Source organism: Pan troglodytes, chromosome 4, assembly GCF_028858775.2.
Source record: "Pan troglodytes isolate AG18354 chromosome 4, NHGRI_mPanTro3-v2.0_pri, whole genome shotgun sequence".
NCBI lineage: Eukaryota > Metazoa > Chordata > Mammalia > Primates > Hominidae > Pan > Pan troglodytes.
The window spans coordinates 77451062-77475810 of record NC_072402.2 but is presented as its reverse complement, the minus strand read 5'-3'; the positions used below and the strand labels follow the sequence as shown (position 1 = coordinate 77475810).

General features: G+C 39.4%; 1 protein-coding gene and 1 long non-coding RNA gene across 3 annotated transcripts in view; both read right to left on the bottom strand.

Annotated features, from left to right (window-relative positions):
• The window catches only part of LOC129143978 (parathymosin-like), a 376200-nt gene that overhangs the window by 72476 nt on the left and 278975 nt on the right, over nt 1-24749 (bottom strand). Inside the window, exon 4 of one of the 2 annotated variants that reach the window (XM_063811320.1) lies at nt 8300-8455. The exons of the other annotated variant lie outside the window; for it this stretch is intronic. The gene's annotated coding sequence lies outside the window, so the exon portion shown is untranslated. Of the gene's footprint in view, nt 1-8299; nt 8456-24749 lie in introns of those variants that run through there. 2 annotated transcript variants of the gene reach the window in all.
• On the bottom strand, nt 2106-8379 carry LOC134810085 (uncharacterized). The gene is made up of 3 exons (XR_010157258.1): nt 8300-8379; nt 5075-5192; nt 2106-4886 (listed from the first exon to the last, which is right to left on the bottom strand). It is a non-coding gene; the product is annotated as an uncharacterized LOC134810085 (long non-coding RNA).

Sequence of the window (24749 nt, the reverse complement as noted above, 5' to 3'; positions counted from 1 at the left end):
CATGAGAGCGAATGAGTCACGCTCAGTGTTTGCCTCTCATATAAAGAGAAAAGTGGCACTGAAGGATGGTTCAAGCACTTAATTTTTTAGGTTCTAACACTCTCTGGAGGGGCAGGTGTAGAGGTTTTTCTACTTTAAATAATTAAAGCATTAAGAGGAATTTATTGAGATGAATTCATTTTAGCAGATGATACATTTAAAATGCCTTCCACTGTCATTTATTTTTGTCTCAATTCCAGTTTAGCATTTTGATAAGATTTGTATCAACAAATTAATGAATTGTGGTCATGTGTATATGTTTGTGTGTCTGTGTATGACCCAATCCTTAAAGAAAAGCCTTGTGAACTAATCTCTATAGCTAACAGGACTGTGAAGTCTTTTCCAGCATATATTCTTGGAATAAAATCTTACATGTTATTTGAGTTGGTTAAAAAAATTTCTGACCTGCACTTTTAGAAGACAAAAACAGTTACTTTGGGGTATGTAGATTTAAGGAAATCAATGATACAGCATGAACTTAAAATAATTTAAGATCAGGAAAGAGACAGTATTAGTTTATCTACCACCAGATAACAAATTTCCCCAAAATGTAATGGCTGAAAACAATACATATTTATCTTATAGTTTCTGAGTCAGGCACTACGGAGCAGCTCAGTTGGGTGTTTATGGTTCAAGGTCTCTCATGAGGTCGTGATTGAGATATTGGGCAAGACTGCACTCAAGGCTTGACTGGGCTAGAGGATCTACTTCCAAGCTCACTCATGCAGCCATTGGCACGACTTGGACTCTTCAACTCCTCACTGGCTCCTAGCCTCAGTTGCTCTTCACACACAGGCCTCTCCATAAAGAAATTTAAGCGTCCTCACAGCATGGTAGCTAGTGTCTCCCAGCATAAGCAATCCAAGAGAAAAGGTATGAGGCAGAAGTCACAGGTCTTTCATGACTTATCTTCAGAAGTAATACACCATCACTTTTTCCATCTATTATTGGTGACATAGATCAACCATGGTAAAAAGTGGGAGGAGAAATGCACAAGTCCATGAATCCCAGGATGTAAGAATGAGTGGGGCCATGTTGCAGGCTGGCTACCACAGAGCCAATAATCTGGAGAAGCGGCCAATTTGATTTTAGTAGATGTGGATGGTCCAGATTATTTGGCTATAGGACTGTGAGTTAAGAAATTGAAAGTCAAATTTTAATTTATTTTATATATTCTCAGTGAACACACTCATGGATTGAAAATTTATTTTGTATCTAAACCAATAGATTTATGAGTGTCATCATTCTTTTCCCCTACCTCATAGGAATGATACTGTAACAAATTGTCATACTAGTGTGTGTTGGCATTATGAAGGAAGGAGATATTTTACTATCTTTTCTTTTAAAAACTATGTGTAGAGAAAGTTCAGAGTCCCCCGATGACTTGGCGTGTACTAGCTATCAGGAATACCTGCATGCTGGTTGGTTATTTGCTCCATTTTGGATGACCTTTTCTTTACAGGTCTCTTGAGGCTTAATGAGTGTACTCCAGTAGCGTTGTGGGTTGAGTGGATTGACTGATTACATAGTCCTTAGATTTCTTTCTGGAGATTTACTCAGTGTAGGGTGAAAGTGAACTGAACAAAATCAGATGTGGTCTTTATTTTATTTTATTTTATTTGAGACAGAGGCTCGCTCTGTTGCTCAGACTGGAGTGCAGTGGCACGATCATGGCTCATTGCAGCCTCAACCACCCAGGCCCACGCTATCCTCCCACCACAGCCTCCTGAGGAGCTGGGACTAGAGGCATGCACCAGTATGCCCAGCTAATGTTTAAAAGTCTTTTGTAGAGAGTGGGTGGTCTCCCTATGTTACCCTGCTGGTCTTGAACTCCTGGACTGATGTGATCCTCCCACCTTAGTCTCAAGTGCTGGGATTACAAGCATGAGCTACTGGGCCTGCCCAGAAGATGTGGTCTTGCTCTAAATGAAAAATCATGTCAATTGATTTTGTAGGGTCCAGAACCATTCTCATAATTCCCAGTGCTGGAACATTGCGTGGATACAAATTTCAAACAATTATATATCAAAAAACATGACAAAAGTAAATAAAAAAATACAGAAGTAGGCATGAAAGACCAACCCAGGGTAGTTTATTTCATATTTTCACCTTTCACTAGTGCATGGAAACACACTTCCTGAACTGCTACTTTATTCCACATTGTCTTGGATGCGTCCAGCAAGAGGCTTAGAGATCAGAGATCTACAGGTGCTCACCTTCAGGGTGTCTTTCTGTCTCAACATGACAGATTTTTCAGGGCAGAGTTCAGAGGCCACCTACCGTGGATTACAGGATATCAAATCGTATCTGAGGCCTCCTCTACCTGCCCCCCCACCCCCAAGCACCCTCCTTTTCCCTTTGTTTAGGCAAGGCTTGCTGCGGATTTGCAGGGACCCTCCCTACTTTCTTTGGCCTTCATATACTTTCTGAGGAAACTCCCCACTACATGGCAGTGGAAGGCTTTCCCTGGTAACATAGTCAATACCCCAAATCTAGTGCCTGTGTGAGTTTTGGGGACAAAAATGATTCTATCATCAGCTGAAAGAGTGAGGAATCAAGGCAAAAGAAGTTGGCAGAGCCAGCCCACTTCGGTTCCATGGAAACACCAGGAGGAAGAGATTCAGCTGAGCCACTGAATTGCTTTTTGGGAGACAGTGACTTGATTTTCTTATTTCTTATTTACCACAGAATCAGCTTCAAGTTGATACTTTTATAAGGACAGCTCAAAGCAATGAATACCTTAGACAACTTACACAGGTCAGGAGGTCAAGAGAGACATAAGCACAGCCTGACAAGAAAAACTAAGAATTCATTTGACAAGCCTTTTTCTCTAGGCCATTTTTGGAAAGCCCAGGGATGGTGCTGGTCATATTGCTTTATATTCAGAATCTTAAGCACCAAAGCATAGTGGGAGGGGATAATTTTCAATTTTGAGGGAGCAACAATGTGTCAGAAATAACTGAGATTGGGAAACGGGTAGGTAGGAAAATCCCACCAAATGCCTACAAAGTAAGAGAAAGGCCTGTAGAGTGGAAGAAAGAATTTAGAAGTAATTGGGGATGTTTGGATTGCATTTGTTATTTTGTGGTTTGAGTATTTTCTATACATTCTCCAGCTGTTGTGATGAATAAAACAAAATTTGCTTTTCTTTTTTTGTTTACTGCCAGCTGTAGAAAAAACCCTGAACACCTGATATTCCTGAGAGCTGCCTTGTTAGAACAGCTGTCCCATCAAAGACCCTTGGCAGGGTGTTATTCTAGATGAGTCCATTAGCTATTGCAGAAGCCAGCACACATGTGAGGGAAAGATTTTCCATATTTTGCAAGTCCCGCCTATTAAAGCTTTCTGTAATGACAAGATGGTATTGCTGAGTGACTTTTTAATTGTTTTTCCTAAGCAACTGCCAATGTTTAATTAGGCTTCAGCTAACACGCTCTAAGTTAATTTAAGACAAATGGCTGTGGTGTGGCTAATTGTTAGAGTATGGTGATCTGGGAGCATCTGACTCAAGCGTGAGTCTGTGCTCTGCAGATATGTGGTGGGTGGCTGAATGACCCAGACAGGTCTGATTGCCCCTGCTGGGACACACCCAAACCACCTGTCTGGGATGAGTAATCTCCCTGACACACTACCTAAATTCACACCTCCATACTTCAAGCTAAACCAGTATGGATTAAAAGCCTGGAATTTTATTAAATTAATCACTAATAGCTTTTATGTGTGAATGTTATTATCAAATGAATCAACAGTAGCTTTTATGTGTGAAAAGCATGCTTGTATCTATTGTATTAGACTGCCTTAGAAAACATCCATTAGAGCTGGAACAGACCTCAAGAAGATTAACTTCAATGCCGACATTTAAATAGGAACTAATAAGGGACCAGAGAGGAGGAACAACTTGCCCAAAGTCACCTAGATTTTAGGACTGGAACTAAAGCCTCAGCCTACTCATTTTAAATCTTCTGCTTGTTTCCCCCTTCTGCCCGCTCTGCCCCCCCAACCCTCACCCCCAATTGTATTAAGTTCACCAGTTAACTCCAACTCTTTCAGGACAGGAAGTGGAGGTACAAGGATGAAGCTGGGAGGTGGGAATGAACATTTTTGATGGGCTGATGCTTATGGCTCATGCTGCAGACAATGGACAGGGCCTGGCAGGTGGTAGGGATCAGCAGAATGCCTTTGATAGAGTTTGGCTCTGTGTCCCCACCCTATTCTCATCTTGAATTGTAATCCCCATGTGTTGAGGGAGGGACCTGGCAGGAGGTTATCAGATCATGGGGGCAGCTTTCTTCCTGCTGTTCTCATGAGAGTGAGTGAGTTCTCACCAGAGCTGATGGTTTTAATGTGTGGCACTTCCTCACTCTCGCTCTCTCCTGCCACCATATAAGACGTGCCTTGCTTCCCCTTTACCTTCCGCCATGATTGTAAGTTTCATGACGCCTCCCCAGCCATGTGGAACTGTGAGTCACTTAAACCTCTTTTCTTTATAAATTACCCAGCTTCAGATAGTTCTTTATAGCAGTGTGAAAATTGGCAAATACAGCCTTGTAGCATAATTCCACAAAGTTGAAGGACACCCCCACCCTAAGTCAAGCTTCCATTGCTTCGGCCCTCTTGAGGCTTCCATCTCCTTGAGTACGAGTTCTTTGGCTTTATTCTTTTCAGTCATTCCCTGACACCAAGAGCCTTGCTGTCACCCTCCCACTCTGTGCTCAGTCCACTCCTGCATGGTCTTCCATCTTTGCTTCTTCTTGGTTGTGTCTCCCTTTAGTTCTTATGCCTTCTCTGTGTTTCAACATCTTCTCTATTTGTAGCTTAAACCAATGGGTTTTCTGATCTTCCCAGGTCTGTTACGGTGGTAAAGTGAGTTAAAACATGGCAACATTTGAGAGGAATGTCTGACACATAATCATACGATAAGCACACCCTAAAGAATGGTAATCATTTTCCTTATTATTATTCCGCTTGATTTCTTATATTTCTCTTGCTCTGCCAAATTATATTTTTATATTGTACTCACTTAAGAAACTCTCACCGTGTCCTGCTGAGTGGAGGTCTCCCTGCCACATAGAACACTCCATCCAATGTCTCCCCTCTCTTGTAGACCTGACATACTAGGGGCAAGCTGCTTTTTCCAGAGGTTCCTCATCTCTCTTCAAAAGACAAAGTAGATGACGTTAAGATATTATTTCAACAATTCCCTTATAGAACCAAAAAAGCTGTATTTTATTATAGTTGCTTGGAAGTGATATACCCTATTCAGCACTGTTTTGATTATAAAAATACATTTTAGCCCTCTTTTGAAACTTTCAGAGTTTATAGAATATTTATTTCTAAAAAGTCCATAGGAGTATAAACCTTGAAAAAAAACCCAAAAAAGTGTAAATATTTTTGGGAAAAAAGACATTCAGAGAACTGATAAAAAGGAAATGAAGTGGATAACTTTTTTTAGATAAAAATCTTTACTTGTAAATTACTTACAGAGTCACTTCAAATATTCATCATAATTGGGAAGATAGGCTTATTGCCAGTTACCCTAACAACATATGAGATAACAAACATTAAAAAAAATTTCATGAAAATTAAATATGTCTTTAATATACAGGTAAGATAGGCATAAAAGGAAGAAATTTCTGATTTGGGGCATATGTGAGAAAAACAGAATACAAAAAGCAAAAGCACGTGCTGAATAAATTTAGTTAAATAATATATTCTACTTCACAGTCATTTTATTTCCACTAGCCCTAGTTTGCCAACATATTTATTATTGAAAATGAGATGTATATTCTATGTATATTGCTCGAGGCTGATTTAGACAGGACTTTGTGTGCATTGCTGACCACAAAGAGAGTTTCAACGGAAGGCCAGAATAAAAATGGCATGGCTTACAATTTCACCACATTTGTTTTCAAAAGCAACGTGATTTCCTTTTCTAAATTGCAAAGCAAAACCAAACAAAATGGGCTAGTTATTCTTGAAAAACTTTGGCCATCCTTAACTCTCAATTGCTAGCAATATTTCAGATTCCTAATTAGTGTCTGAAAGAAAAAACATTGGCCACGAAAGAATAAAGAATAAATGGTTTTATTTGATAAAAAAGCATTATAAGCAAGGTGAATGGAAAGTTTGTAGAATGTGTCCAGATGGTAAAAAAAATTGTGAAAAATGAAACTCAAGAGAAGCTTGAAAGAAATGAGGAAATGTATCACTCTGCGTGTCATTACAAGTTTGGCGCTGGGCCAGTCTGCAAAAAGGGAAGTTTTAAGATGGTTGAAGCTTAGCTGTTTCTTAAGTAGCAAGACACAAAGGCTGCATCTATTAAGTACTCTGTGGTTATGATGATGTCATTTGGTGATTTCCACTGTCCTGATTGATTTATAGAAGATAAAAACTCTACTTTAGTCCAACAGAGATAGCAACCAAACTCTTAGATTCAGCTGGTGAACCAACTGGAAAATTAAAGTAATTCTGTGCCTTGGACGCATTTCATTAATCTTCTTGTGGGATTTATTTCAGTTTTGTGAAATTGTTTGTTTAGAAATGGTAATAGATTCCATTTCAAGCCAACCACTCATCTATTCCTTTCTGCCACACTGGACAGAACTCTGGGTTACTTTAGCAAGAAAAACATCGTAATCTTCTCTCTGAGAAGGTTATAATTGACCTAGGTGGAAGGTTAGTCAGTGTAGACTTGAACCATAGTGCCTGGTTGAATTTGGGCTCCACCTTTCTTTCTTTGTGACTGGGAGAGTCAGTTAATCTCTGAAGCGTCTCCTCATTTTTCTAATCCATGACTGGAGTGCATAAGCCTGAATGTGTATTAAATAAGATGATACTTGCAAAGCAATGACAATACTTGGCATGCAGTAACTGCTCCATAAATGTCATTTAGGTGGAAGATGATGTGAGAACCTTCTACAGCCTCTCAGTAGTGCCCTGTGCTTCTCTTATAAGAGCATTTATCATGCAATTTTGCCAGTGCTTGCTTAATTGTCTCCTTTCACAGACTTTAGGTTTCACGAATGTGAGGGAAAGTATGTCTTATTTCATAATTGACCATCAATTTATCTTAGCTCCTATCAAAATGCGTGGCACATAGTAGGCTCCAATAAATAGTTTTCAATGAATGAACACTTGTTACATGATAGTTTAGGGAAGACTTCCATTTGAATTTTAAACTGGTAAGTTGGCATTTAGATTTTATAAAGATTTTTTATCCTCCAAAGATAGTTTTTTTTCAATAACCTACAAATCCATAGTAGAAAGAAGAAGGAGGCAACATTGATGTGAAGCAGAAACTGCGCTAGATATCAGGATAGGTGGGTGGGAGGCCCAGTTTGGGTACTACTCATTGTGGAGCCCTGAGGAAGTCACCTCATCTCTTTGAGATACATGTACCTTAGCTGTAAAGTGGGCATAAGAAACTTGAGCTAACTAATGTAAAGTTTATGTGTGTGTGCTTATGTGTATTTTTTTTTAAACTAGGTGATAGGCTAATAAAAGGGAGTATGGCAAAGTGAAAGTGGCAAGTAAGAATTTACTTCTAAGGGCCGGGCGCGGTGGCTCACGCCTGTAATCCCAGCACTTCGGGAGGCCGAGGCGGGCGGATCACGAGGTCAGGAGATAGAGACCATCCTGGCTAACACGGTGTAACCCCATCTCTACTAAAAATACAAAAAATTAGCCGGGCGTGGTGGCGGGCACCTGTAGTTCCAGCTACTCCGGAGGCTGAGGCAGGAGAATGGCGTGAACCCGGGAGGCGGAGCTTGCAGTGAGCCGAGATGGCGCCACTGCACTCCAGCCTGGGCGAAAGAGCGAGACTCCGTCTCAAAAACAACAACAACAACAACAACAACAACAACAACCACAACAACAAAAAAGAATTTACTTCTAAGAATGGGTTGTAATTCTCTAGATATAAGCAGTCTCTGTTTAGTTCTAAAGCTTAGCTTTGTTATGGCCCTAATGCATGGTCAACTTTAAAAAGACCTGCAAACCAAAAAAAAAAAAAAAAAAAAAAAAAAAAATTAAAAAAAAAAAAACCTCTCTAAGCCTGAAAAATCTCCAGATATTCCCAAATTGGGGAATATTCAGATTCATGTTTCTCTGAAGGACAGTGCAAGGTCATCTACAGTATCCACCATCAATGTTTAACAACCTGTGGCTGGTGGACAAGCTACTTGAGATTCTCAGATGATAGAAATGGGTCAGGCCTATCAGCAGATGTGTTCGCATAGTAGGTTCACTTGATAGATGTCACCTTATCCTCCTAGACATTTCCTCTGCTGGAGAGCTCCATGTTCATCTTGAGATAGCCAAAAGTGGACAAGACTATTTTTTCCCACTCCCAGCTGCTTTCAGCAAGACAGACAGACACTTCACCTCCTTAGCTCTGCTTCTCTCCAGTGCTGTGTACCTTAGGAAAAAAGCAGTAACTAGTTATTGTAAAGTCACTATTATAAAATATTAAGGTCTTGAGGCCGTGTTCTAAATTAAACACAAGGAGGTTAAGAAGGAAAATCTTAATTAGAATTAAAAGTCACAGTTAAAACAAGAAGTGTTACTTCTTCTAGACAACATATATTTGAATACTATTTTCCTGGAAAATTAATTTCACAGAATTTATTCTTTGCATGATATGCAAGTAGAGGTATAGACCGCACACATGGCTAATAGTATACAATGGTCATGCAGGAAGCAGAAGATAGTTGTAAAATAGGTGTTTTGTAAAAACAAAAAAAATAGTTATTTAACACTTGACAGTAACCCACTTAAATGTCCAGTGGAAGCAGTGACACTACATTGATACACACAACAGTACATTCGAGGAAAATAATTAAAATGGTAAATGTCTTGAAATGCTAAGTAAACTACAGAAATAATAAAATTCCCTATTGCATTGTGGTACTTCCTATAAAGTCTGACGAGAGCAGTTTGCTTTAAACAAGTAAAGAAAACTCTTTCACATTCTGGTAAGAAATTCCTTAGAGACAGAATTTAAAATAAAAATCACAATCCCCTTACTGGATAAAGCATATAATTTTCCTCCTTAGGTGCGTGAATTAAAAACAGCTGCCAAGCCTACTTAATTATGGGTGCTCAGAGTCAAACTAGACATGACAAATTTTCATTTTGATAGCAACCACATCGAGTGTTTACTTAGCAAGTATGGATAATTATTCCAGTTCTTATTTGAATTTTTTTTCTGGAACTGGTTGCATATTGTTAATAAAGGCTGTGATCGCAGATCTCAGCATTTCAGAGCCTCTCTTTTTTCCCCATTTTTTTTGTGTGTGTATGTATGTGTGTGTTGAGACTTTTCTCTGAATTTAAAAAGTGATTTCTCTACAACTGGTACACAAACACGAATTCTATCTCCAGAGAAACAGATGTATTAAAGTGTTGATGAAAAAACATTATTATGTTTTAGGCAGAGGTCTGAAAGTAAATGTCCTGGTCATCAACTTAGGGGATCACTTTGGTGACCAACATTTCTCATTCTAGTTGTTTAGTCTTTACTGTGAAGGGCTGAATCCACAGCAGTGGTTCTAGGAGACTGTGAATTTAGGAACGGTAAGGGATGCAGATGCTCACAGGCAATCTGCTCATCTGTGGGACTGGCTTTCAGAGCAAGGAAGAAGGCAGAGCATCAGGTTCCTAAATTCACATATATGCAAATAACAACTTTCTATTATGGGAAGCAATTTCATTTTATTTATCTTGTTTGGACTTCACAACAATAATTACTAAGATAGGAAAGAAATTCTTATCTCTATTTTTACAGATGAAGAGGCAAAGTCCCAGGGATGGTAAGTGTTTTGGTCAAATTAAACACCTATCATACATTGGGTGCTAGATCTGAGGATCAGAACTCCTAGTGCAGGATTCTTTGCAGTGTGGCTATAACTTCTGGTATCTTACTGGGGTGGCATGGTGCCTTGGAGCTACCAGATAAAGGGAGAATCAGGAGGACATGTTTTATAGTTTCCAGATAAAATATAGGACACCCAGTTAAATTTGAACTTCAGATAAACAAGAAATATTTTTCTAAATGTAAATATGTCCATGCCATATGTGGGACATATACTAAAATTATTCATTGTTTATCTGAAGTTCAGGTGTACCTGGGCATCCTATATTTCTATTTGCTGAATCTGACAATCCCAATCTGTTTTCCTTTCTGATTGGGCAACCCAAGTTAAAAAGTTAAAAATACCTTAGGGCAAGATGACCAACTGGACTCAGCCAGGTGGAAGATCTGCCACCAAGGGACCAAGACAGCTGGCGTACTTCCAACAGATCTTCAGAGGGAAGGCACCACCAGTGGACAGAGGGAAGACACTGAAGTGGGCTGAATGGGGAGGAAGCTGGGAACCCTACATGGAGCTAGAGGCTACCATGCACCAGTACTCATGCCTGATCCCCAATGACTCCAGAGGAATGGGTGAGTTGAGCTGGCAAGGAGCAACTTGCCCTCATCAAGGCCTCTCTGGGACCCCAGCAGACGGAGACCCCTTGACCACTATGGACACTCAAGTTGTCAGGGAGAGCTGCTTAGAAAAGTGGTAGGGGCAACAAGCCAGTTGATGTAGAGCCCAGAGCATCTATAGTGGAGCATGCTCAGGGATTGCCAACTCCCCTTGGCTCGACTTGCTCCCATAGGAGACTAGCCCTATGGGAGCTGTGGGGCGTGAACTCTGCAGGGTAGTCTTGCCTATCAGATGGGGCTAGTGTGACTCAAGCACCCCTTGGTCTGCTGGCCCATTCTGGGGCCCAAGTCTGGCCACACCTGCTTGCAGGGCAGCCTCGGATGCCCCAGGGGCGCACATCACAGCTCTTGCCCTGGCAAGCCATGCCTGACTGGTGAAGAGCTCCAGTGGGGCAGCCCATGCACCAACCCATGCACCAGTTCATCCATTCCCACCCCACACTGCAGCTTCCCCCAGGCCCACAGCAACTCCCCACATCACTTTGCCAACATGTGTGTGGATGGGTAGCTTCTGCCTTCCTTGCCCCACTAACATGTGTGTTTGTGTACATCTTGTCCTGCCTCCACTGACCACCATTGCAGTCGGAGCCTTGGTGGGCAAAGAGCCTGCCAGCCAGGCCCTTGCCAGTGCCCCACCCTTGTGCCAACACTATTGTAGGAATGAAACTAGGCACAGAGAACAGTGGACCCTCCCCCACCCACTCTGAGCAACCGCCTCTGCCTGTGGCACACAGAGAATGCACACAGACCTGCGCCTGCCAGCACCCTGCCCCTGTGCCAACACCGCCACCAGCATGACTGTGTGCAGTCACCAGCAGGGGAACCCCGCCCCCCTGCCCCACTCCTGAGCTGCGTTGCCTCTGCCATTGTGGTGAATGCCAGCATGGAGGCAGGCACCCCAGCACCCACTAGCACCCTGCTGCAGCTGACAAGCATGCACCCCACTGCACCATGCTGCCATTGCTGCTGCTGCTGGCACGTTCTGGGGCCCAAGTCTGGTTTGCTGGTGCAAACGAGGATGGATACCACTGTCACTGAACTAGGAAATGCTTTGGCTGATACGACCCATCAGAGTGTAATGACCAGTGGTCAGGGAGTCCCTCAGCCACTCTAAGTCAGTGAATTCCTAACCTTGAGGAGCCAGAGAACAAAGTCAGGGCCCAGTACAAGTTCCCCAGGGTTAGAGCATGCAGTACAGGAATTGGGAGTTGAGAACTGGCCCCCTAAAACCTTCCAGAAATGAAGCCAGTTGGCTGAATCCATCTTATACCATGATGAAACCCTCGAGGTCATCAAATAAGTTAAAAGAAAAAAAAAAAAAACCCAAAGATTAGCAACTTCAAAGATTGAAGGAACATCAGCTCACAAAGATGAGAAAGGACCAGCACCAGAACTCTGACAACTCAAAAAGTCAGAGTGTTTTCTTCCTCCAAATGACCAACTCTCCAGCAAGGGTTCTGGATCAGGCTTAGATGGCTGAAATGACAAAAATAGAATTCAGCACATGGATAGGAACAAAAATCATTGAGATGCCGGAATACATTGAAACCCAATCCAAAAAAGCTAAGAATAAATTAAAATAATGCAGGAGCTGACAGACAAAATAGCCAGTATAGAAAAGAACATAACCAACTTGATAGAGCTGAAAAACACACTACAAGAATTTCATAATGCAATCACAAGTATTAATAGCAGAATAGGCCAATGGGAGGATAGAACTTTAGAGCTTGAAGACTGGCTTTCTGAAATAAGACACAGACAAGAATAGAGAAAAATAAAAAGGAATGAATAAAATCTCTGAGAAATATGGCATCATGTAAAGACACCAAATCTACAACTCGCTGGTGGCCCGGAAAGAGATGGGGAGAGTGCAAAAAACTTGGGAAACATATTTCATGATATCATCCATGAGAACTTCCCCAACCTAGCTAGAGAGGCCAACATTCAAATTCAGGAACTGCAAAGAACCCTAGTAAGAACTTCACAAGAAGATGATTCCCAAGACACTTAATCATCAGATTCTCTAAGGTTAAAATGAAAGAAAAACTGCTAAAGGAAGCTAGAGAGAAAGGTCAGGTTGCCTACAAAGAGAAGCCCATCAGAATAACAGCCGACCTCTCAGCAGAAACCCTACAAGCCGGAAGAAATCAGAGGTTGATATTCAACATGTTAAAAAACATTCCAATAAAGAATTTTATATCTGGCCAAACTAAGCTTCGTAGGTGAAGGAGAAATAAGATCCTTTTGAGACAAGCAAATGCTGAGGGAATTTATTATCACCAGATAACCGCTGCCTTAAAAGAATTCCTGAAGGAAGCCATAAATATGGAAAGGAAAGATCATTACCAGCCACAACAATAACACACTGAAGTACATAGACCAGTGACACTATAAGGCAACCACACAAACAAGTCTGCATAATAACCAGCTAACATCATGATGACAGGATCAAATCCACACATATCAATAATAACCTTGAATGTAAATGGGCCATATGCCCCAATTAAAAGACACAGAGTGGCAAGCTGGAGAAAGAACCAAGAGTCTTTGGGATACTGTCCTCAAGAGATCCAGATCACATGCAGTGACACACATAGGCTCAAAATAAAGGGATGGAAAAAAATCTATCAATCAAATGGAAAACAGAAACAAGCAGGGGTTACAATTACAATTTCAGACAAGACAGACTTTAAACCAACAAAAATAACAATATAAAAGAAGGGCATTACATAATGGCAAAGGGTTCAATTTAACAAGAAGACCTAACTATCCTAAATATATATGCACCCAACACAGGAGCACCCAGATTCATGAAGTAAATTCTTAGAGAACTTTGAAGAGACTTGGACTCCCACACAATAATAGTGGGAAACTTCAACATCCTACTGACAGTATTAGACAGATCATTGAGGCAGAAAATTAACGAAGATATTCAGGACCTAAACTGAGCCCTGGACCAAGTGGACCTGATAGTTATCTACAAAATTCTCCACCCAAAACACCAGAATATACATTCTTCTCATTGTTACATGGCACATACTCTAAAATTGATCAAATAATTGGACATAAAATACTCCTCAGACAGTGCAAAAGAACTGAAATCATAACACTCTCTCAGACCACAGCACAATCAAATTAGAAACCAAGACTAAGAAATTAGCTCAAAACCATACAATTACATGAAATTGAATAATCTGCTCCTGAATGACTTTTGGGTAAATAATGAAATTAAGGCAGAAATCAGGAAGTTCTTCGAAACTAATGAGAACAAAGATACAACATACGAGAATCTCTGGGACATGGTTAAGGCAGTGTTAAGAGGGAAATTTATAGCACTAAAAGGCCACATCAAAAAGTTAGATAGATCTCAATTTAACATCCTAACATCACAGCTAAAAAGCTAGAGAACCAAAAGCAAGCCAATCCCAAAGCTAGCAGAAGACAAGAAAGAACCAAAATCAGGGCTGAACTGAAGAAGACTGAGACATGAAGAACCATTCAAAAGATCAACAAATCCAGGAGCTGGTTCTTTGAAAAAAATTAATAAAATAGACCACAAGTTAGACTAAAGAAGGAGAGAGAAGAACCATATAAACACAATTAGAAATGCCAAAGGGGATATTACCACTGACCCCCACAGAAATACAAATCACCATCAGAGAATATTATGAACACCTCTGTGCACATAAACTAGAAAATCTAGAAGAAATGGATGAATTCCTGGACACATATACCCTCCCAATATTGAGCCAGGAAGAAATTGAATTTCTGAAAAAACCAATGATGATCTCTAAAACTGAATTAGTGATAAATTGCCTACCAACAACAACAAAAGCCCAGGAGCAGAAGGGTTTACAGTCAAATTCTACCAGATGTACTAATACGAACTCGTATCATTTCTGAGGAAACTATTCCAAAAAATTGAGGAGGAGAGACTCCTTCCTAATTCATTCTATGAGGCCAGCATCCTCCTGATACCAAAACCTGGCAGAGACACAATAAAAGATAACTTCAGGCCAATATCCTTGATGAACACTGATGCAAAAATCCTAAACAAAATACTGGCAAACCAAATCCAGCAGAACATCAAAAAGCTTATCTACCGTGATGCAAGGTTGGTTCAACATTCGTATATTGATAAATGTGATTCATCATCTAAACAGTATTAAAGACAAAAACTACATGATTATCTCAATAGATGCAGAAAAGGCTTTCAATAAAATTCTACAAACCCTCATGTTAAAAATTCTCAATATACTAGGTATTGAAAAAAACATAGCTCAAAATAATAAGAGCCATCTATATGACAAATCCATAGCCAACATCATAATGAATGGGCAAAAACCTGAAACATTTCCCTTGAAGACTGGCACAAGACAAGGCTGCCCTCTCTCACCACTCCTATTCAAAATAGTACTGGAAGTCCTGGCCAGAGCAATCAAGCAAGAGAAAGAAAGAAAGGGCGTTCAAATAGGAAGACAGGAAGTCAGATTATCCCTGTTTGCAGATGACACAATCCTTTACATAAAAAACCCCTTAATCTCAGCCCAAAAGCTTTTTAAGCTGATAAACAACTTCAGCAAAATCTCAGGATACAAAATTAATGTGCAAAAATTACTAACATTCATAGATAGCAAAAACAGTCAAGGTGAGAGCTAAATCAGGAATGCAGTGCTATTCACAATTGCCACAAAAAGTATAAAATACCTAGGAAAACAGCTAACCAGGGAGATGAAAGATCTCTACAAGGAGAACTACAAAACACTGCTCAAAGAAATCAGGGATGACAAACAAAATGGAAAAACAACAGAACAACAAATGAAGAAACATTCCATGTTAATGTATAGGAAGAATCAATATCAATAAAATGGCCACACTGCCCAAGGCAATTTATAGATGCAATACTATTCCTATTAAACTACTAGTGACATTCTTCATAGAACAGAAAAAATGGTTTTGAAATTCATATGGAACAAAAAAAGAGCCTGGATAGCCAAGGCAATCGTAAGTAAACAGAACAAAGCTGGAGGCATCACGCTATCCGACTGTATATTACAGAGCTACAGTAACCAAAAGAGCATGGTACTGGTACAAAAACAGACACATAGACCAACAGAACAGGATATAGATCCCAGAAATAAGGCCAAACACCTACAATTATCTGATATTTGACAAAACTGACAAAAACAAGCAATGGGGAAAGAAATCCCTATTCAAAAAATGGTACTAGGATAACTAGGTAGCCATATGCAAAAGATTGAAACTGGATCTCCTTTTTACATCATATACAAAATTTAACTCATGATGGATTAAAGAATTAAATGTAAAACCTCAAACTATAAAAACCCCGGAAGACAATCTAGACAATACCATTCTGGACATAGGAAAGGGCAGATATTTCAAGGTGAAGACGCCAAAAGCAATTGCAACAAAAGCGAAAGTTGACAAATGGGATCTAATTAAACTAAAGAGCTTTTGCACAGCAAAATAAACTATAAACAGAGTAAACAGACAACCTACAGAATGGGAGAAAGTTTTTGCAAACTATGCGTCTGACAAAGGTCTAATATCCAGCATCTCTAAGGAATTTAAATTTATAAGAATAAAACAACCCCATTAAATAGTGGGCAAAGGACACGAACAGACACTTTTCAAAAGAAGACATGCATGTAGCCAACGAGCATATGAAAAAAAGCTCAGCATCACTGATGGTTAGAGAAATGTAAATGAAAATCATAATGAGATACCACCTCACACCAGTCAGGATGGCTGTTATTAAAAAGTAAAAAAATAACAGATGCTGGTGAGGTTGCAGAGAAAAAGAAACACTTATACACTGTTGGTGGGAGCGTAAATTAGTTCAACCATTGTGGAAAACAGTGTTGCAATTCCTGAAAGATCTAAAAATAGAATTACTATTTGATCCAGCAATCCCATTACCCAAAGTTAATATAAATCATTCAATCATCAAGACACATGAACACATATATTCATTGTTGCACTATTCACAATAGCAAAGACATGGAATCAACCTTAGTGCCTATCAATGGTAGACTGGATAAAGAAAACTTGGTACATATACACCATAGAATACTATGCAGCCATAAAAAAGAATGAGATCACATCCTTTGCAGGAATATGGATGGAGATGGAGGCTGTTATGCTTAGTAAACTATCACAGGAACAGAAAAACCAAATACCATATGTTCTTACTTATAAGTTGGAGCTAAATGGTGAGAACACATGGACACATAGAGGGGAACAACAGACGCTGGGGCCTGTGGAAGGATGGAGGGTGGCAGGAGAGAAGGAATCAGGAAAAGTAACTAATGAGTACTAGGCTTAATACCTGGGTGATGAAATAATCTGTACAACAAACCCCACAACACACATTTACCTATGTAACAAACTTGCACGTGTACCCTTGAACTTAAAATCAAAGTTAAAAAAAGAATAATGCACCTTAAACCGACAAATTAGCAAACTGTTTTAGGCAAGAAAGTTTTATAAAGTAAAGAAAAAAAAGTTGAAAATGCCAACATCTTGCAGTACAACCTCTGGGTGGAATTATGTCCCCCATAAAAAATACGTTGGAGTTCTAACTCCCATTTGTACCACAGAATGTGACCTCATTTGAAAATAGAGTCTTTACAGAGGTAATCGAATTAAAGTGAAATTCATTAAATGGGCCCTTGATATAGTTTGGTTATGTGTCCCCTCTAAATTTCATGTTGAAATGTAATCCCCAGTGTTGGCGGTGGGGCGCAGTGGAAGGTGTCTGGGCCCTGAGGGAGGATCCCTTATGGCTTGGTGCTGTCATTATGGTGAGTGAGTTCTCACTAGGTCTGGTTATTGCAAAGTGGGGTACCTCCTCCACTGCCCTCTCTTGTTCCTTTTCTCACCATGTGGGAAGCCTGCTCCCTCTTTGCATTCAACCATGAGTAAAAACCTCCTAAGACCTCTCCAGAAGCAGATGCTGGTGCTATGCTTCCTGTACAGCCTGCAGAACCATGAGCCAATTAAACCTCTTTTCTTATACATTATGCAGTGATATGGTTTGGCTGTGTTCCCACTCAAATCTCATCTTGAATTGTACTCCCATAATTCCCATGTGTTGTGGGAGGGACCCAGTGGGAGATGATTGAATCATGCATGCGGTTCCCCCATACTGTTCTCATGGTAGTGAATAAACCTCACGAGATCTGACGGCTTCATCAGGGGTTTCTGCTTTTGCATCGTCCTCATTCTCTCTTTGCCTGCTGCCATCTATGTAAGATGGGACTTGCTCCTCCTTGCCTTCTGTCACGATTGTGAGGCTTCCCCCGCCACGTGGAACTGTAAGTCCAATTAAACCTCTTTCTTTTGTAAATTGCCCAGTCTTGGGTATGTCTTTATCAGCAGCATGAAAACAAACTAATACATGCAGTCTCCGGTATTTCGTTATAGCAATGTAAGAATGGCCTAATACAGCCCTAAGCTAATATGACTGGCATCCTCACAAAAAGGGACAATTTAGACCACAGACAGACATGCACACAGGGAAGAAGCTGTGAAGACACACAGGGAGAAGGCAGGCCATGTGATTGCAGTGATGCATCTACAAGCTGAGGATCACCAAAGATTGCCACAAAACACCAGAAGCTAGACGTCAAGGCAGATTTCTCTCCTAAAACCATGAGAGAGAGCATGGCCCTGCTGGCACCTTGATTTTGGACGTCTAACCTCCAGAACTGTGAGACAATAAATTTCTGTTGTTTTAAGCCACACAGTTTTGAGGACTTTGTTATGGCAGCCCTAGGAAACGAATATGCCCAATATAAGTGGCCTATAATTTACACTCTTACCTTCTCATTCTTACAGGCTGAAATTCTGAGACACCTCCTGGTCATACTTAGTGTATATCTTTTCACTTAGAAACTGATTTGAATGTTGCAAAGGCCTATGCTGCCTGTTAAGCATTGTAATCATGTTGAATCACTATGATTTTATATTATTGCTCCATCCAACGTCTTCTTGGGGCTTCGGATCCTCCTTCCTTTCTATACCCACACATGAATGATTCTTCTCCCATTTGAAAATATTGTCCACGTGTCACACCACAATGTGTAAAAGAGATTAACCAGGGAGGATCACAAACAAACTGGTTTGAGCCTTAGTCACAAGTCTGAGCGAAATCTCCCCTCAAATTCCAACTAGTTTTCAAAATATCTGGTATTTTAGAATGGCATAATCAGAGCCATAAGAGGGTGCAAAATGTGGCAGCAGGAAGTAGCAGGGATCAAGGTTCCTCTGGTTTAATGACACTGTTCTGTGTAGCACTGCTTCTGCTCTGTTGTAAGTCTAGTCAGTCTGAGTTCAAAAATGCTGAGCAAATTACACCATGCAGTGCCCCAGCAACCAAGTAATGGCTTGGATTGCTTTGTTCATTAAAATATCATTTCTTTTTTTCCTCCTCATTGAAGCTTAATGGAGAGGGAGCTTCCTTTGAAGTTAACACATGGCAAGAAACAAGATAGGCATAGTCATCTTCTGTGTCCCTTGCCCTCCCATTACCTCGGAATCACAGAAAGACACACATGAAGCACATTTTATCAAATCTATACGAATGAGTTGATGACTAGGGACATTATAATCCTGAAAGACTGCTGAGTGCCACAGAATCATCCACACTATTATTAAGCTTGAGACTGTGTGAGATTTGCTCAGAGTTGGCAGGCTCCCTTGTAAGGCATTCAGCCCATCATCTTCCCGGCAGGCATCCCTGAACTTCCAGCCCAGGCACTTGTCTTGTATTTGCTCTTGTCTGCTTGTTCTGCTGCTCTGCAGATCTTCCCCATCATTCTGGTCTCAGCTCGGATGTCGCTTCACCAGGGGTCTTTTTGAATTCCCTTCATTCTCCTTTCTTTTTCCATTGCTTTGTCTTCATTACCCTGTTCTTTCTTCTCATTGCACTTATTACTGCTACAATTTTTGTTTGTATATTTGCAAATATATGTTACAATTCTCACAAATATATATATACACACATATACAATTCATGCAAATATACATATACAATACAATTGCATATACAATTCTCATTTGTATATTTGTATATTTGTCGCCACTCTCCAGCATAATGGAAAGCTCCACAAAGGCACCTAGCTTCCCATCCATATGTATTTGCTGAATGAACACACAAATAAATGCTTACTAGCTCTGTGACAATGCTAAATATTGGGTTGTCTCATATGTAAAATTGGGACAAAAATGGTCTTATAAGGATACGAGAAGAATTAAATGAGATAATGATTCTAACAGCAAGAACTTGTATCTTTTATTTATTTTAATTTTTATAGGAGCTTTTGAAATTAAGTACTAAAATACTACCTCCATTTTACAACAGGAGAACCAAGGTTCAGAGAGGTGAATTAATTTGCCAAAGGCCACAGAGCTGGCAAATGTTACAGCCAGCATTTGAACCCAGGGTTCCAGATTTCACAACCCTTAAGCTGTTTTTCCAAATTGCTGACAAGCGATACAGAAACAACTTGAGAAATCACAAGGATATTCAGGTCTGGATTCCGTTTCTTCTATTCTGGCCCCTGTCTAATCTAAGTCTTGTCTTAGTAGAAAAGTTCTGGGGACAGGACAAAATGGGAACAAATCCTAGAAACTGGGATCAGCATATTTATGAGAGAAAAAGAGAAAATAGCAAGATTTATTTTATGAAACAAATTTCTACGGGCTAATATTTAAAGATATATTTTGGAATTTTGCAAAACCTGCCATATTTGAATGAGTTAGAGAAAGGATGTAGATACAAAGGAAAAGTATTATGCAATTTTGGGAGATGTGATGTGTTGACCTAGTGAAGCCTATAAACCAGTCACATAAAACCACATGAGCTAGTATTTCCACTTATTTCTAATGATCGAAAACACATTTAACAATGAAAGTCACTCAGTGTCTCTGAATAGATAAGTTAGATGGTGATGATGATGAGATAGTTCAATGTCACATACACATACAAACATACACACACACATATATAAATTTGTTTCATCAAATTTATGTGTATATACACACATATATACACACATATATACACACATATATAGAGAAGGGGGCAAGTAAAAATAAGCAAGTTTTATATGATGAAACAAATTTATCTATATATGTGTGTATATGTTTATAAATTTATCTATATATGTGTATGTATATACACATATATACACACATATATACACACATATATATACATACTCTTCTTGTGTTCTTAAAATAAGTCATAGAAACAGAATAACACTACCTTTTCATGTCTATCTAAAAACATTTGCTGAATATTCTTTTTTTTTTTTTTTTTGAGACAGAGTCTCACACTCTCGCCCAGGCTGGAGTGCAGCGGCGCTCTGCTCACTGCAAGCTCTGCCTCCCGGGTTCGCACCATTCTCCTGCCTCACCCTCCTGAGTAGCTGGGATTACAGGCCCCCGCCACCACGCTCAGCTAATTTTTTTTTTTTTTTTTTTTTTGTATTTTTAGTAGAGACGGGGTTTCACCATGTTAGCTAGGATGGTCTTGATCTCTTGACCTTGTGATCTGCCTGCCTAAGCCTCCCAAAGTGCTGGGATTACAGGCATGAGCCACCGTTCCTGGCCTAAAGATTCTTATTCTTGGCAAAGCACCTTTGTCAGGCTTTTAAATGGCTAATTTGGAGAGCTAATACACATTCTCCAACAACTAAAACTTTCATTACGTTAATTTTAATATTTGCATATAAAGAAATAGAGAGCAAATAGGTTGAATTTTCTCTACAATAAGCTGCCAAAAAATTAGAAGGAACAAGTTATTCCAAAGACAGTAAAATTAAGGGTTTTCTTATTTTTAAAAATTAGCTCCTTTTGGATTTTAGAGAGAAAAAAATACACTCAATAAACTTGTGGTATCAATATTTTATGAACTGTAATGGAAGATGCACATTGGCCTTCATTCATTGGTTCATTCATTTACATTCTGTCAGTCTTTGTACCCTGTTGTGTTCCAAAAAGGTGTGTTGAGGTGTGTCAAACCCATATAATGAGCCATTTCTTCAATATTTATGGCAAGGAAAAGTGTGCCTTCTCTCATGATTCACATTGGTCTCCTTGCTCTTCCTTGAACACGACAGGCATGCTCCCACCTCAGGGTCTTTGCCCTTGGAAAATTCACATCCTCTTCCTGGATATCCACATGGCTCACTCACTTGCCTGTGGGTCTTTGAGACATTCCTTGACTGAGCAATTTAAAAATGTCCATGCTGCCTCAAGTCATGCTATATTTTCCTTAACTTCCCAACCCCCTCTTCTGCTTTCTTGATTCCATAGTACTTCACATCACTTAACATATTAAATATTCCACTTCTTTTTAAAAACAGTTTGTTTAAATTCCAGGAGGGCAAAGATTTTTTGCCTGGTTTGTTCACTGCTGGTTTCCTTTGGAAATATTTGTGTCTAGCACATAAATATTTGTCCAATGAATGAGTGAGTGCACATGTAAAATATATTCTCTATTACCATGAAATTATCAAACTGTGATATTGACAGACAGAGTGGGATTGGCAGCTTTTAATAGGAAACATCTTGGAGAACAAGTTTCAGCACTATAAGGCATCCATTTTCAGCCTTTCAAGCAAATGAGATTCTGCCTGTGAGAATGGGCCTAAAGTCCCCTCCTTTTGTCATTGTACACAGAGGCACTCTCATCCAAGACAGAACACTCAGCTTTGACAGAGAGGGCCATGGCATTGTGTGGCCATTTCTGGAGTTGATGATCAAACAGCAAGACCTTTCAGCAATCAGCTGAAAATGTTTCCTTAGGTGCCCTGGTCACCAAGTGTTCCTTAATAAAGAGAAATTAAAGGCTAACATACCATTCTTTGAAGCCTTCTAATTTTAGGTATTTTAAGGCCTTGATTACCACCTATTTCATAGAGTTATATGATAAATAATGGAAGTAAAAAGCACATCAAGATGGCCAGTACTTATTGTGGCTATCATTTTATTATATACAACCTTGTATATAATATGCCAGAAAGAGTCGTGAAAAACCTTGAAAGGGAAAAAATAAAAACTAAAAAGAAAAGTTGCTGGATGTTTTATCTAACACCCCTTTCCAGATAATCTGTGAATTTCAGCGTCTTTAAGCCATTTTACAACTCTGTAAGTTATACAAAACTGTAGTAATGCAAATTATCCTTGTCCACAAAAATGCAAATGAACTTTCCCCTACAGAGTTACAACTGACTCATACCCTGTGGATATTGATCAGTTCTGCGTCTGTTAACAAATTTGTCTCAGCATTTTTAATTGCCCATAAATGTGTCTGCTCTTTGGATTCCCCTCTGAATAGGTTGTGACTTATCACCAATTCCCTTATTATTTATATTTAATAGTTTAAACAAAATCTTTGATGTGTTCATTTTCTATTTTTATGAAGATTATTTTATCCTTTCAAATATATTATTTAACAAATATATAGCTACTGTTATAGACTATAGATTCAGTCATAAGCAGCAAGTCATTTTATTGTTTTCATCCACTTTCTAGGTATGTGTGTTTCTTTTAATAAATATGCAGAGTGCATATTCAGGTGTTAATTTGTGTTCATAAAATTGCTTAAAACTCAATTTAAATATTTTGGAAAATGGTGGGAGAGGAAGTGAAATAGATACAGTGGTGGAGAATATCAAAGGAAGGAAGAATGTAAAAAACTAAGATTGTGAAAGACCTGATGTGCTAGACTCCAGAGTCTGGATTTGGTTCTGAAACTTCCAAATTCCATTTGAGGTTTTAGGGGAGGCTAACCCTAAGGACACTGTTGCAGAACTTTTTATCAATTTAAGGATATCACAGCTCTGTCTAGTGCTGTCCTGTTACATTTTTTTTTCCAAGCGGATCAGGCCCCATGGATGTGGTTAAGTTATTTATAATGTAAAGCCTGTTACATGTTGCCCACTGGCAAGAGAAAAGCTCGCAAGTACTTTTTCCCTCCTGACTTCAAGTGAATGACTGATATCCTATAATTAATGGGGATAGATTTTTCTTGGGATAAAAAAAAGAAAGTTGAATTGTGTAGACTGGATGGCCTTGATGGAATCTTAATTCAGGTGCCCAGAGTGGGCAACCAAAGACTGGGCTATTCCAGAACTATTTCATTAGCTGCCCTGGTCAACAACTGTTCCTTCGTTAAGAGAAACTAAAGACTGATATAACCCTTTGAAGATTTATAATTTTTATATTTTAAGGTCTTAATACTGTCAATGAAAAGGAGTCAAGCTCTGTAATGTATTTACACAGGTTCATTCTGAGGGAAATATGAGCGACCAAGGTCCAAGGCATAGTCTCAAGAGGTCCTGAGAACATATGCCTGAGGTGGCTGGGTTATAGCCTGATTTCTATACATTTTAGGGGGACAGAAATTATAGGCAGAGACATAAATCAATACGTGTTAGGTATATATTGGTTTGGCCCAGAAAGGCAGGACATCTCACAGTGGAGGATTCCAGGTCAAATGTAGATTTAAAGATTTCCTGATGGCAACTGGTTGAAAGGGTTAAGCTCTGCCTGAAGAGTTGAAATCAGTAGAAAGAAATGTTTGTAGTTAAGATAAAGGGGACTATGGAAACCAAGGTCCTTGTTATGTAGATGAAACCTCCGGGTAACAGGCTTCAGAGAATAGATTGTAAATATCTCTTATCAGGCCCTAGAAGGTGCCAGACTTTTAGTTAAATCTCTCCTGGATCAGGAAAAGACCCAGAAAGGAAAGGGAATTACCTATAGAATGTAGATTTTCCCCACAAAAGACAGCTTTGCAAGGCCATTTCAAAATATGTTATAAAAATATGTTTTGGGATAAAAAATTTCATTTTCTTTCAGGGCTTGCTATCTGCTATGTGATTTTATACTAGAGTCAGGTTGGAGTTTGGTATCTTATTGCTACAAAGTCTGTTTTTTCAGTCCTAAGATCTCTGTTTTAATGTTAATGCTGGTCAGTTGTGTCTCAATTCCAAAGAGGAGGATAAAATGAGGCAAGCCCTCCTTCACATCATGGCCTGAACTAGTTTTTCAGGTTTACTTTGGAATGCCCTTGAGAGAGGAATCCATTTAATCAGTTTAGGAGCTTAGAATTGTGTTTTTGGTTTACAACTACTGTATAGAGTTGTATGATAATTAAAATAAGACAATTTGAGTCACTATAGTAGCT